The sequence below is a fragment of the Lactuca sativa genome, chromosome 1, assembly GCF_002870075.4.
Source record: "Lactuca sativa cultivar Salinas chromosome 1, Lsat_Salinas_v11, whole genome shotgun sequence".
NCBI lineage: Eukaryota > Viridiplantae > Streptophyta > Magnoliopsida > Asterales > Asteraceae > Lactuca > Lactuca sativa.
In genome coordinates, this window is record NC_056623.2 from 118,766,383 (window position 1) to 118,781,317 (window position 14,935).

A 14,935-nucleotide genomic window follows, 5' to 3' on the forward strand; every position below is an offset into this window, starting at 1 on the left:
TCAATAGGTTTAAAATATGGATGGAATTACACTACTATTTTCTGCCATTGCTCCTCAATAACATTTAACTCTTATTGAAATTATTTTATGCTTCCTCTAGTATTTCGATTACATTATTTGCTTCTTATTAGGGCATTATACTTTGAAAATCCCAAAAAATTATAGCAATAATATGATTTACTCTAAAATTGCAATGTGCGAATAAGTAATGGGGTGGTGTTTCTATCTTAATACACACCCAACTTTGGAAGCAACATTAGCAAACAAATACAAGAATCAATTACTATTATCCTTCGATCAGAGAAAACATAGGAAAATGGTTTTGAAAATTAGATGGTCAAGAAAGGAGGCTTGATTACTACTATGGTTAGACTATAAGTAGGCACATAAAACAATACCTTAAAAAAATTATGAAAAATAAACGTAGATGAATTAACTTTTGCTGAAAAGATAGAGTGTATGAAGATCATTATAATCCATCTAGTAATATATCATCAAATGTAGACCTTATGCAGAATGGAGACCTTGCTAGTGGTTTTCCATCAGAGTAGAACGAAGACCTACATAATCAAATCATAACCAACTTATGCTAAATTAAATAATATATCTTTAAGCCAAAATCACATGCTACTTCTATTTTTGTTGCTACTTTTATTCCGTTATTAAGTTCCAAAAAGCATTAAGCATTTAACCCAAAATGTACATTAGCTTTTATCCACATAATACTACCATATACAAGTCACATCACATTTTGTCCATAACTTCATAGTCTGCCTCCCTAGACAAAACGAAAAGAATATTTCTAGTAGGTTGAAGATGAGTATTCTCTTATTACAAATAAGATAATCACATGGACTATAGCCAACAACAAAGATACACCTTACAAATAGATGGAACTACATCTTAATAGAATAACGAAGATTAAGAAATTTAGGAGAAGGTTGTGAATGGTGAACGGACTCATCACACATCATGTTCACCAACCTTTGATGTGGAACTTGTTGTAGCCGAGACCAACAATCATCAGATTCCAGAGACCTCCAACTGCTTGTATCAGCATAAACATCAAAAAAGTAGCATAAATGTAAAAAAAAGAAGCACAAAAAAAACTTCAAACATACAAAAAACAGGGTAATGAGATTCAAAAGCAGGTTCATCCATCAAAAATCAGAGATACAGAAGAAAACAACAATAATAACATTTAATCAGTTTTCTTATGTATATGTTAAGCTACAATAATCCATCCTAATAAGCAACAATAATCTGCCCTAATGACCAACATAATCTGCCCTAATCACATTCAAGAGTGGAGAGAAAAGAGACAACATAAGAGTCATGATATCAACACATATCAACTTTAACTATAATCAATAATGGAGGCAAAATATAGAATAAAAGAGAGGCCAAGATATATACCTCAAGGGGGTGACGGTAACACTGTGAAAGAAGCAGAGGCGAAGTCATCGTTGTCATCATGTGGAGCCCGGAGGTAAGGGTGGTCGGCGTTAAGAGGACCGGTGGAGCGTGGTTTAGGTTTTAGTGAACCACTTCAAGATTAGTTTTAACAGTGTAGTTTATCGGAGGCTTCGTCTTGGCCGAAGTAGTATCTACAAAACTCAAGGATTGAAACTTAGGGCTACAAATCATACAAATCACGATAGAGAGTGAGGTTTAGGGAATGAAATCTTTCAACATACACATAAAGCTTTTGGCCTCTCAAAATCTAAGCCAAAACACCCCCATAGTTATTAGGCAGATGACGAAAGTGAGATAGACACATGTGGCTTCTCTTACCACCTGATTGGAGGAGAAGGTCAGATTTCTTGAAGAAGCGGGGAGAGGTGAAGCAAAGGAAAAGCCGGTCATTATCGTAGTTTTACATTTATGATTTGTGACGATGCTTCTAGATATAATGAGGGGTAATATATGGCGCTGATGAACATTACCCCGCTCAGTTGGGTTCTGTTCCTAAGTCGTGCGCAAAATTAATTGTATATATAATTAAGTAATTTAACCTTATTTTTAACTTAAATAGAGAATAGATGGTAGTAATTAGGATGAATCAAGGTTGTCAAGATCGGGATCATACGTGAGATCGTTTTGAGGTTTCAAAATCGGGATAAAGACCCTAAGATCCTACAAAATAAAAAATCGTTTTAATTTATAATTTTAAAAACACTACTAGAAAAACAACATTTTACGATGCGCAATGTGTGTCATATAACACTCAGACGACGCGCAAATGTGCGTCAAGGAAGGCCCTGTCATAACAAGAGACGACACGTTTTTGCGCGTTGTAACCTTACGACCCTCATTTACGACGCGCGTTTACGACACGCATTGCGTGTCAAGGAAGGTCGTGTCATAAAGAACATGACATGCATTCGTGTGTCGTAAAACGATGCACATTTACGACTTCCAATGCGTATCATTAAAGCTCATGTCATAAAGAAAGACGACACATATTTTTGTGTGTCATAAAGTTTAAATGTTTTAAAAAAAATATATATTTTTTGTAAATTTACTAATTTTCAAATACATCACACATTTAACGTCTCATAATATACAATAAAACTGCATACACAAAAAATAAAATAAATTGCAGAAATTATAATATGTCATACAAATAATTATTCATATGTTAAACAAAAACAATACATTGCTAACATGGGTTATACATTCCTATAAAACTAACAACCCTCGGTGAGATTGATCTAGATCGAGGTCGACTTGGATCGATGGCGACAATTGAACTACAAAAATATATAGATCAAATTCCTTAGCAAGTGATAAGTAAACAAATCCATTAGGATTTAAATCAATTATACTTACTTTGATCTTAAAACTTTGGGAACTAGAAGACCAAATTACTTAACAAAATCAGCAAAAGCCTTGTTGGTAGGGTACCCTGCACAGCTTATATGAATTGCTTCTAGAACCCCCTTCATGAAGAGTAAACAAAATAAACTTCAAATATGATTCAGGAGTCTTTATTAAAGTTCAGGGGCATCTCCATGCCACTATAGCCTTTCAGCTATAGGAAAATCATTTAAGCCAAGCGCCTCACATTCACTGTTAAAAAGACCATTAATTTTAGGAGTGTGAATTTAGTGATGATATACATAAATTGAAAATAAAAACTATTTATGTGATGGACTTACTGGAGGAAGTTGGTTACTAGACGGCAAAATCTGAAAAAATCTGATGACGACTCTTCTTTCTTATCCCACTGGAAGTAGTTCATCTAGGGACAAAACGATAATTTTAGCTCAAAGATACATATGCTTCTTTTGTTTAAAAAAGGAAAAGCAAAGAGTATATCATCACATTGTTTCTCCCTTTTGTGTGACCATATTCATCCCCCATATGTATCATCGGTACACCCTGAAAAAGGGATAAAATCGTAAAATAGAAATGTACTTTTGATTGGTCCTTTTTAAGTAACTTACTTGTGAAACCATTAGACAAAGGAAGAAGGTTCTCCTTTGTCGTTTCCTCAATCTCTTCACTGATATGCTTACAAACTCCCCCTCCTAAATCAGTCATACATATACACGCATAATATGACAGTTGTTAAAAATTATGCAGCCATATTTTTTTAATTCTCATATAAATAAATAAAAAGTAAAAGAGATGATATAGGAACAAAATTACCTGCCGGCAATTCCAGCGGTTATTGTGACTTTCTCCATCTTTGTTGTCTTCACCGTTTGCAAGGTTATGTTTGTGATTGTACATAACTAAGTCAGCCAGTGTAAAGCCATCATGTGCACATATGAAGTTTACATTGTTCCGTGGTATTCTACCACCTTCCTGATGCATACATATAACATGAAAAAGTGATTAAAAAATAACAAAATCCAATAAGAATGAAAAAAAAAAAAAAGATAATAAATAGATTAGCGTACCTGGTATAGATTAGGGCTCCCACAAAGGCATTCAGCAAAAGCACCAGAAGATCCATCTGTACCCTTAATGAACTGCCTTACTGTATCTCGATACTGAAATAATTACATTCTTTTTTATAGGCTAATAAGTTTTATAAATTATTGAAAAGAAATAACACTTATTTAAGAAAATAAATGAGCCAAAAAATAGACCTTTCCATTCAATTCTGACCAAATACCCCAGTGAGGAAACACACCAACTTGGTAAAGGCATCCACAGTCCCATGCTTCAGCTATAAGCTAGAAAGGATATTTCCTATTTATTTAAAAAGTTAAAATTAATAATTTAAAAGATATGTTTAACTGATAATCATTTTAATTACCTTCACTCCTAGAAGTATTGGGTCATTGCTAATCATGTCAATTAATGGTGGGTTGGTGAGAGGTGAGCCAGTTGTCAGTAAATCATCTTCTACTTGATTTCCATATACATTTACTACATCAAAAAGGCTGAAAGAAAAAAGATAAAAAAAAAAGAACAAATGAATGTTGTTTTTTTTTTAAATATTGTTAAGATAAGAATCAGAATATAAGATATTTTGTAGACTAGATAACTAATAACGTGCTGCCTCTTGTCATGATAGAGGCAAGATCAAACCGAAATCCATCTACATGCATCTCTGTTACCCAATATGTATAGGAAGGATTCATAAAACAAAACTTAATTGACGAAAAATCAGGAACACATGTATGATTGTAAATTACAATTTTGGTCCCTGAGTTTAGCACTCTTTTTTGGTTTTGGTCCCTAAAGGGATCTATTAGCAATTTTGGTCCTTTTTATGAAGTTCATAATGATTTTGGCCTCGGCTATGAACCCCATTCAATTTCAATTTATAATTGTATCTCCACTGTTTGTTGTCAACCATTTTCAATTTATAATTGTATCTCTACTGCTTGTTGTCAAGATATAACGTTGTTAACAATATAACATATATTTTAAAATAGCAAGTTATATTAACATATAAATAATTCAAAATTGCTATATTAACAAATTAATTCAATATACAATATAGACCAAGAACTTTTATAAATCATATGCATAGATAAAATGTTATAAACCTTACTATAAAGTATAAACTAACAAAAAAAACTACAAATTTGCAGTTTTGGTCCAAGGGCAAGATGGTCATTTGAAAAAATATCAACAATTGGGTCTTAGATTAAATGCTCCAAATATCAAAATCGTTATGAAACAATAAAATAAGGGCAATGTCTTCCAAACAAATTCCTTTAGGGACCAAAACTAAGTAAGTGCTAAACTCAGGGAGCAAAATTATAATTTACTCTTAAAAATAAAAACAGAAAACAGGGGATAGGTAAGTAGCAACTTATATACCTCAAGTAATCTACTATGAATTAGCGCACAATAGGATGGTTGCAGTTGAAGGTGTTTCCACATCCTAAATAGTTGTAGAACTCTCCGTACAAGATCATAAAATAAATGGTTGGTTGGATAGAATTAAACGATGAAGAAATGCAATAAACAAGGACACGGTAATGGAATAAGCAAGATAATGGAATTATGCAATGTAATCAACAATTCCAATACCTTTGTCATCATATTCAATGCAACCAAAATAGACCCTTAGTGTACCATAAGTATTAATAAAGATTGCATCACTTACCTTGAGCCCCTACATTTTGTGGATGTTGTTATAGGTGAAGCTTCATCTTCCAACTCTTCCTTTGGCAGAAGCAGCAGCATGCCATTATTTACAGGTTCCTTCCTGTTGACTTCTGCATAGTCAAACAAATTATCAACATATGCTTTCTCTATTGCTTCATTCAAAGCCATTTCTTCTCTTTTCACACTAAAGTAACAAACATATGTCCACTTGTTAGAAAGCCAGTTACATGTTTGTATAATTAAGCCGACCAAATAACTTCTTTGTCTTTCAAGATTCGAGTTGACTCAGAATATGGTAACACAAAGCCTCCCATCTGCAAGAGCCAAGATGTAAACATTACTTATTTCAACCTCAAACTCAATGCAAATTTATAATTATTCCCACCACATTCAACTTTATAAAGATCAATACTGATAAAACTATATCGCTGTTAAAATTCAAAACAGAAGCTTTTTTTCATCTCCACCTGAAAAGTACTAGATTGGAAGTAACATCACATCCTATGTTACTTTCATCTCCACTTGAAGAGTACTATATTCGAAGCTTTTTACAAGTTCCTTCTTTTTATACAAACCATGAGCATGGTTCTAGATAGGTATCGGGGAAATGCAAACCTGAGAGCAGATTCCAATGGCACTTGATACACCAAACAGAGCAGTTTAATAACTGCTAAAGTTAAATAATAAATAACTATTGAATACAAAAAAAATTGAAACTTTCAAGTTTGGACTTAAACCATCATCTAATATAATATGTTCTGATAGTTCTCGTCCATAACCCAAAGCATCCCCAAGAACTGTTGTGTTTTGAGCATTCTAACACTCCTAAGTGTACATGCAACCCTAAATACCTTGGATCTATGTTTTCTCTATTATACATGCAATTATGAACTTTCCAAGGTATTGTTCTAATCTAACATACAAAACTTTGAACAACACAAGTTAGAATAACATATCTTTTGTTGGTGCTTCTCCTCATGAAGCTTGAGTTCTTAGTGCCCCAAGTGTGACACCTCAAATGGTTCACACAACACCATAATCACTTGGAATAGCTTACAGAGTAATTCTACACTTCATGAAAATCGGCTAGCCCTCATTCTTACACACAAGTGCCGATTTTTCCCAAATATATGATCTTTATATAGTGTCACAATTAGGGTAAACCCTAATTGTCATGGCCTTCCATTTCCTTGGATCCATGGGTTCAAATACACCATGGAGCATCCTATGGGTTTTAGCCTAACTTGATAATCCATGGAGCATTACCCCACTATATAAGAATGGATTATTTATACAATCAACCCATATATTTAATTAGTCTTCTTTTGATCACTTAATTAATTCTAAATTAACTCTTTGATCAATACTAATTAAATAATCTTATTAATATATTAGAACTTATAATATATTAATAAAACATAAGTGTTATTTCTCTCATTTTAGTCTATCCAAGTGCATGATGCCATGCTACCCAAATGGACCATGTCGGGTCGGGTCAAGTCTTACCAATTATAATTATGGACTTAGACATTAATCCAACAGTCCCACTTGGGTAAGTCTAAAACTATTATTGCAAGTATGACTTCATAACCCGACTACCAATTGTATCTATCAAAAGCTTCTGTCGACCTCTAACTTTGTCGATGAACTCTGACCTTTGTCAATGACTTGTCCATTAGATAAGTGATCATATATTACTCCATTCTAGATATCATATGGACTGAGACATGGATTATAATCATTCTCTCTGTCCATTTGTTGTTTCCCGATGTCTGATTTATGACGACTGACTAGTTTCAACAAATCAAATCAGTCCAGGCCCGGCCGAGCACTTACATTTTGTCATCACTAAATCATCGAGTGGTCCACAGATATCACTTTTATCCCTTTGAGGGAAAAAGGAATGGATAAAATTCGACTCATATTCTTGTTGTACTACTTGTTGAATCATACACAAAGGCACGTTTTATGACATCGAGTTACCAATGCGTTTTCGTACAATCAATGTATAACCAACTCATAGTCAGCAACTCATATCTCTAGGTTTCAAGAATATAAGATATTATCGTCTCATGATTCACTCGTGATAAAATCCATGAAGTGAATCCAAATGAGTGTGGGTTGAATCCAATACTCAGAACTTATGAGCACTCATGAATGTTGTAGCAACCATTGCTATGTCTAATGCACATTAGACAAATCTTACAAGCCAGATTCATGACAGTCTTGATTCATAACTACTTCCAACATATGACTGACTGTGGATGGTTAAAATAAATTTGTCATTCGGGAAGAACGACCAAATTATTCTGGAAATCAAAACATGCAAAGTGAAACACAAGAATAATATTTAATCCTATATGGCCCCAAACTCTTGAGTGTAAATAAAAACCCTTTTATCTACGCACCATATTGATTACTCATTATTCATGTTTCGATTAATCAACTTAATACTTGAATTAAAATAGTAGTGATGCCATGCTCCTAGCATGCATACTATGTTTCTCTAAACAATAGCTATACCATACTCCAAGTATGCACACTATGTTTACATATGGTCATCTCTTTGTGAAATATATATCAATTGAACATGACTTCAATGATTCTCATTTCACAATCCCAATCCTTATTGTAAATGTAAGAATACCAAACTCTTGCCATTTACTATAGTCTGTTAAATTCTAAACTTATATGCAAATATCCCCTTGTAATGACTATGCACAGAAGTCACAAAGACTTGACAACAGACATCACAGAGTATTCCAATGGAAAGCAATTCCATGAAGTCTCAAATTCAAAGTACATTCCTTTGAACATCCTTCTTGCATTAAGTTCTCTAATCTTACACAGATTCAAAGAGTAATTTCCACCTATGGAAACAATTCCATATTCCCATTTTGACCATCACTTTTGGACAAGAGTTGCCCCTTTTGTCAATATGGTCCTTACTCTATACTTCTAATTGTCCATGAGCAACCAATCATTGGTAAACCTCAGATTGTCCTCGACAATTTGCTTAATCATTTTAGTCATTTCCAATTCTATTCCTTTTTCCATCTTAATGCCCTAAGAATTTGGAAAATTTTGACCGGATTATAGCACATGTAATCGAACCTATACTCGAAGCATATGGGACACGATTCATGCTATAAATTTTTATTTTCCATGTTCTCATAATTCGAACTATGAAGAGGTATGTCATAATCATAATCGAATTTTGAGAACGCAACATATATAGAATTTCCTTATGTTGAACCATTCCAACATAACATTCTCATATATCCTTGACTAAAGTAGATTAAAATCTCAATCTAAGCTTGTACAATTGGAATGAAGTATAAAATTCTCTCCCATAATTATAGCAAAACAACTTTTTCAAGGCGAATTGAAACTTTTTGTTTTCTATAATTAACATTGCTTACTTGCAACACTTAATATAATAATCATGCTCCCACTAGTATAATTATTATTATCTTACTAGCATAACACTTTATGCTCCCACTAGTATTGACATGTACCCAGAAATCAGCTGGACTTCTAGAAATCAATACTTTATTGACTTTCTTACCAAAGTTCAGATTTCTGATACTAGATGCTTTGATAAGACTTTATCAAAATCATACACCTTTCCTCAGATAGCTCATGTTTCTCTAGACCTTTTGCAATTCTCACTAGTTAGTGTGCCGGTTAACCACACACGCTCCGCTAACGACATGTGAATGCAAATATCACAACTGCTATCTACTTAAAATCTACTTGGTGAAAGAGTTTCCTTACCATCATTTTCATGAATCGAAGAGAAACCTTATGCCACTTAGATTTTATGGTGTAAGTGTTCCTATCCATGTGAATTTGTCATAACCATAATCACAAGACAAGGTTAGTGACAAATCCAAACTCATATGGACTGAACTTGTTCAATCTTAATTTCTTGCCAACTGGTAGCACAATGCCCACCATTGCTTCCGGGTTGTTATGCAAACAATTGAGAACTCATAGGACTCACAAGCATAGTCAACTTATAATGGAATAGAAATAAGAATATGTTAACACGATAGGTTACAGACCTCAATTCGTGGGCTAGTGATTAACAAAACTCTTGATTAGTTCTTGAAACTGTCTCAATACTCCCACTGTCCTCTTGACATATCAGATTCTCTTTGTCAAAAACCATTCCTTGACAAAACAAATATTCAAGAGTTAGTGTGGATTCTTATCAAGTTAAACACTTCTCACTATTGGTCTTAGTTGGTCTTTGTTTTATCCAAAACATCACAACTTACCAATCTCAAATGTACAAGAATAGGAAACATCTTACTCTACATTTGACAAGTGTTATGAACTTTCTAAAGACTATGTCACTCAAGTTACAATCTTAGAGTATGACTCTTAGACTTGATTTTGGAACATAGTATGATTTATCTTTTGATTTAACCATTTCAACAACTCACGATTCCTCTCCTTAGCCAACAAATACACTAAGGTGTCCTTAGAGGATCAATTGTGATATGGTTACATAATCACAAAGATAATCATAAAACAAGATACACAAGTACTCTCCCATCTTTTCAGATTGGAGAAACTTTTATCTTTCTGCCTTGTTTGATTCTTCTTATTCATTATGCCATACATTGAAACTTTTCCAATGTTTCAGAATTACACTTAAACTTGTAAGCATAATCATATTTACTAAACTTTAGTAAATCATAACTAACAATCTAATCGACCTTTATGGTGGACTTAACTAGTGCACAACCATGTGTACCCAATCCTTTAGTCCTTCGCTTGACTCACATGCGAATGTGAACAAGGAATTAGTCTTAATTTACCAAAGATTGAAAATTCTCATTCATCACACAATACAACATGCATGATTCCAAGTTTCTATCCAACTGAAACTTGTGTGACGAGAATCTTTCCTTATTTGATGAATTATGACATTACCACAAACGAAAGAACCAAATTCATTTTCCAATATTGCTCATCAATGGAAACATATAAGCAACAATTTTTCACAAATGCCTTTGTAAGGATACTTAAAATAAATAAAAACAAAAATTTTCTTTAATTTTAAAACATGCGGAAAAACTTATCCTTACAATGTAAATTCATATGAAAACTTTTTTGTTATCTATTCCTAAGCAATATCTCATAATTCTTATGTAGTGGCTCAAAATTCTGGTCATCGAACCATGCGATCAGAATCAGCACACCTTTTCTTTATGCATCCTTTGATTCTTCAAAAACATCAAAATGTAATTACATTACATCTTGTATTAAGAATCTCCAAAAGAGACATAATAGAGTTAGATAACAGACTTTACTTGAAGTAGAGTCAAACTTTTGACTTTACCATCCTTATAAGGTTTCAGGTAAATTTGACAGCTTCGCAACCAATACCCCATCTATTGGCAAAAGGTAACACATGGACTCTTTGGAAAGGGTACACTGGACTATCACAGACTTAACCTTTCTCTTTACCATTAGGTCAAACGACTTGACCATGGCCGATCCCTTTCAATTGGGAAGAGAAAGTTTTCTGGACTTCCAATGTCACCAATGTCAATGTCCAAATAGGTTTGGGAAGTAGATCTTCCAATCTAATTTGCTTTACCAATGCTCCAAATCATTGCTGGTTCAGCATCATCAAGAAAACATGTAAGATCATTAAGGGTCATGTCATAGTCTGTTATCAGTTAGTGACTGAAGAACCAAGTCAACAGCCAGCTACCTCGAGACTTCGACACCCGACTCTCCCGGCTTGTCAATATGTGCCTTAACCTCTAAGATGTAATCACATATAGACTTTGACTGCCAATAGGGATTGAGTGACTTAAAACTATTCAAGTCTTGAAACTTGTGGGATAGGGAGAATTATTGAAGGAGGTGGAGGAAATGAAGTATGATTTTCCAGTCCCATTAGTGCCCAATAAAGGGATTAGTCTTTCACCTTGATTGCCTTTTGGGATATCATCTTCATTAGGAAGCTTGTTCCTAAAGTTTTGGGAAGACCATAGTTGTCTAAACCAGACATCTATAAGGGAGAAATTCAAGTTAGTTGATTTAAAGTCCTTAATATAACAGCCAATATGAAGAATTAAGGCTAGGATCCAACAACCTATTTATAACCGGAAGAGGGATGCCGTAATTCGAGTTATAAAATAGTTGAAGGTAGGTAAATGACGATTTACCAATTTCCACCATGAAAAACGAAATATAATTAAGTTTTAATTGGATTTGAAACTCCTAGATCTTTTGAGATACATTGAACTTTCAATGGCATGTTTGAAGCTCGATCGTGCCCTCTCAAGTTTGTGACTGGCACCCTTAACTTTATCACCTAATCGATGCTCCGATTAACCACACATGCTCCACTGATCTATAATAAATTCAAGTTACCCTTTGCCACTCTTACTAGTCCTTGTTAGCATGCCGGTTAGCCACACACGCTCTACTAACGACTTGGTAAGGTACGAAGTGTAATTTCATGGGTTAGCACCTATTTCACATTTTCCTAAGTAACTAAGATTGGGAATTTATAAGCACTTAGTTACTTAGTATTTATCATTATACTTTTAATGAAGGGAGAATTATAGTCCGTTCTTACCCATTCGGCTAACGAACCTTCACCCGCCAAGGAAGCGGTGGGTGAGAGTGGACACCCATTAAACTGTCATTTTATTGGCAGTAACCTTATACCCTCCTTATAGACCGGCTTCGCAAAGGAGGCCTACTAACGGGAAGATTGACTTTATCTTATACATATCTATATAATTAAAATTATAATAATAGTATAAGGGTGTATTTTAAACACTTAAAATACTTGGTGGTTTAATCTATTAATTAAACTATACTATTAATTTAATTAAACATAAACCATATCTTTATGGAATTATTAACTCTTTTAATTAAACACCTTAATTAATTTAATGAAGTCCATAAAGTTTGAATTTTAAATTTTAAAATTCTAATGTTTAATTTGGAATTAAAGTATACAAGAGAGGTAACTTTACAAATTCCAAAACATGAGGACAAGTTTTGAAACTATTCAAGAGTTTTCATTTCATAACTTATGAGTTTAATGGTTCATTAAAATGAAGACTCTTCACTTTAATGTAACCCCTTATTCTTTAATAACACTTTTAAAGAAGTGGTTTTTCAACATCCATAACTTGAAGACAAGTCATGGAGTCATTAAACAATTAATGGAAAAACTCTTCATTTTTATGTAACCTACAACACTTTTATGAGTTTTTAGGATTCATAAATATGACTTTTCACATAACTTGAAGACAAGTTACAAAAACATATTTTATGAACTTCTATTAGATTAATATGGATTGAAATCAACAAAAACACAAATTTTTTTCATCAATCTAAACTAACTCATAAATCAAGGAAACATAAAACTCTTGGAAATTCATAACTTGAGGACAATTTATGAGCTCCATACAATTTTCATCAAGATCATGAATTATACTAACAAACAATTTGCACATAACTACTATGATCTAACAAAACTCATAAGCATGAACATTCATAATCAACAATTTTCAAGAATAACATAAACACATATAAACTTGAAACTTTGATTATAGCGTTGAAATTGGTTTAACATAATCATTACCACATTAAAAACAGGTTTTATAGTTCCAAAACAATCATAGGTAATGATTCTAGACCAATTCCAGCACCAAAACTCGAAGATATGTTGTTTGGGGGTCCAACTCGTCGAGTGCATGAACAAACTCGGCGAGTTGGATGCATTTTGTCTTGGACTCGTCGAGTCCCCTGTCCAGACAGCACAAAAATTCAATTTTTTAAGCTATTTGCATCAAGTATAAGTGAAAACAACCCATGGCTCTGACACCACTGTTGGGTTTTGAGCATTCTAACACTCCTAAGTGTACATGCAACCCTAAATACCTTGGATATATGTTTTCTCTATTATACCTGCAATTATGAACTTTCCAAGGTATTGTTCTAATCTAACATACAAAACTTTGAACAACACAAGTTAGAATAACATACCTTTTGTTGGTGCTTGTCTTCATGAAGCTTGAGTGCCTAGTGCCCCAAGTGTGACACCTCAAATGGTTCACACAACACCATAATCACTTGGAATAACTTAGAGAGAAATTCTACACTTCATGAAAAATCGGCTAGCCCTCATTCGTACACACAAGTGCCGATTTTTCCAATGATATGATCTTGATATACTGTCACAAATAGGGTAAACCCTAATTGCCATGGCCTTCCATTTTCTTGGATCCATGGGTTCAAATACACCATGGAGCATCCTATGGGTTTTAGCCCAACTTGATAACCCATGGAGCATTAGCCCACTATATAAGAATGGATGATTTACAAAATCAACCCATATATTTAATTAGTCTTCTTTTGATCACTTAATTAATTCTAAATTAATTCTTTGATCAATACTAATTAAATAATCTTATTAATATATTAGAACTTATCATATATTAATAAAACTTAAGTGTTATTTCTCTCATTTTAGTCTATCCGAGTGCATGATGCCATGCAACCCAAATAGACCATGCCGGGTCAGGTCAAGTCTTACAAATTATAGTTATGGACTTAGACATTAATCCAACAAGAACAACCTTTAACTTAACTTGTTTTTCTTGGACCCCATCCTTCTTTTTACTAGAATCATTTGACTTCCTAGCCTTGCAGTTACCTTTCTTTTGTGGTGCAGGTGCGTCAGTTTCACTTGCACTACCTTTCGCCATATCCTTAGTTTCTTGATTGTTAAAAGAAGTAAGAGTTGCCAATAATTTTACACCATCTGTCTGCTCAAAGACTTTGCAGATTTCAATTGACGGTGTGTCATGATTACACATCATTTATTATCATCGATAAATTAAGTGAGTTGGTAACTTATTCACAAAAAGTATTTGTAATGATGTAACCTATTGGAATTCAACAAAAGAATCAAGATTTAAACCTGTGTAAACGCAGAAGAGTCATAAGCATGATTCAGAAGCAGTGAGGAGTATGTTCCCTTGTGCATATAACTCCAATATAATATATTAAGCACTGAACCAACTCTAAATCGAAAGAGATTTATCAGCTTAAGTAATTATATGAGAAACTAAAAATATAATTCAATAATCAACAAAGAAAAGAAGAATCTTATGTTAGCTACAACAGTTCTAAAAGTATTTGATCGATATCTTCATTATAATAGTTAACTTGATTAAGATAGACAAGTAAAAAAAAGGAGAAGCCAAGACCATAAAAACAAATTTCAAGAAGAAAATTAATTTTCACCATCAATAATCAAATTTGAACTAAAGCAAAAAGTGTTGGATAAGGTGTATCAGTCCATAACTTA

The 14,935-nt window shown here is 33.4% G+C and overlaps 1 pseudogene; it reads right to left on the reverse strand.

Moving 5' to 3' along the window:
* Window positions 1-2,993: 2,993 nt before the first annotated feature.
* Window positions 2,994-14,444, reverse strand: LOC111898293 (isoamylase 1, chloroplastic-like; annotated as a pseudogene).
* Between the last annotated feature and the right edge of the window lie 491 nt (window positions 14,445-14,935).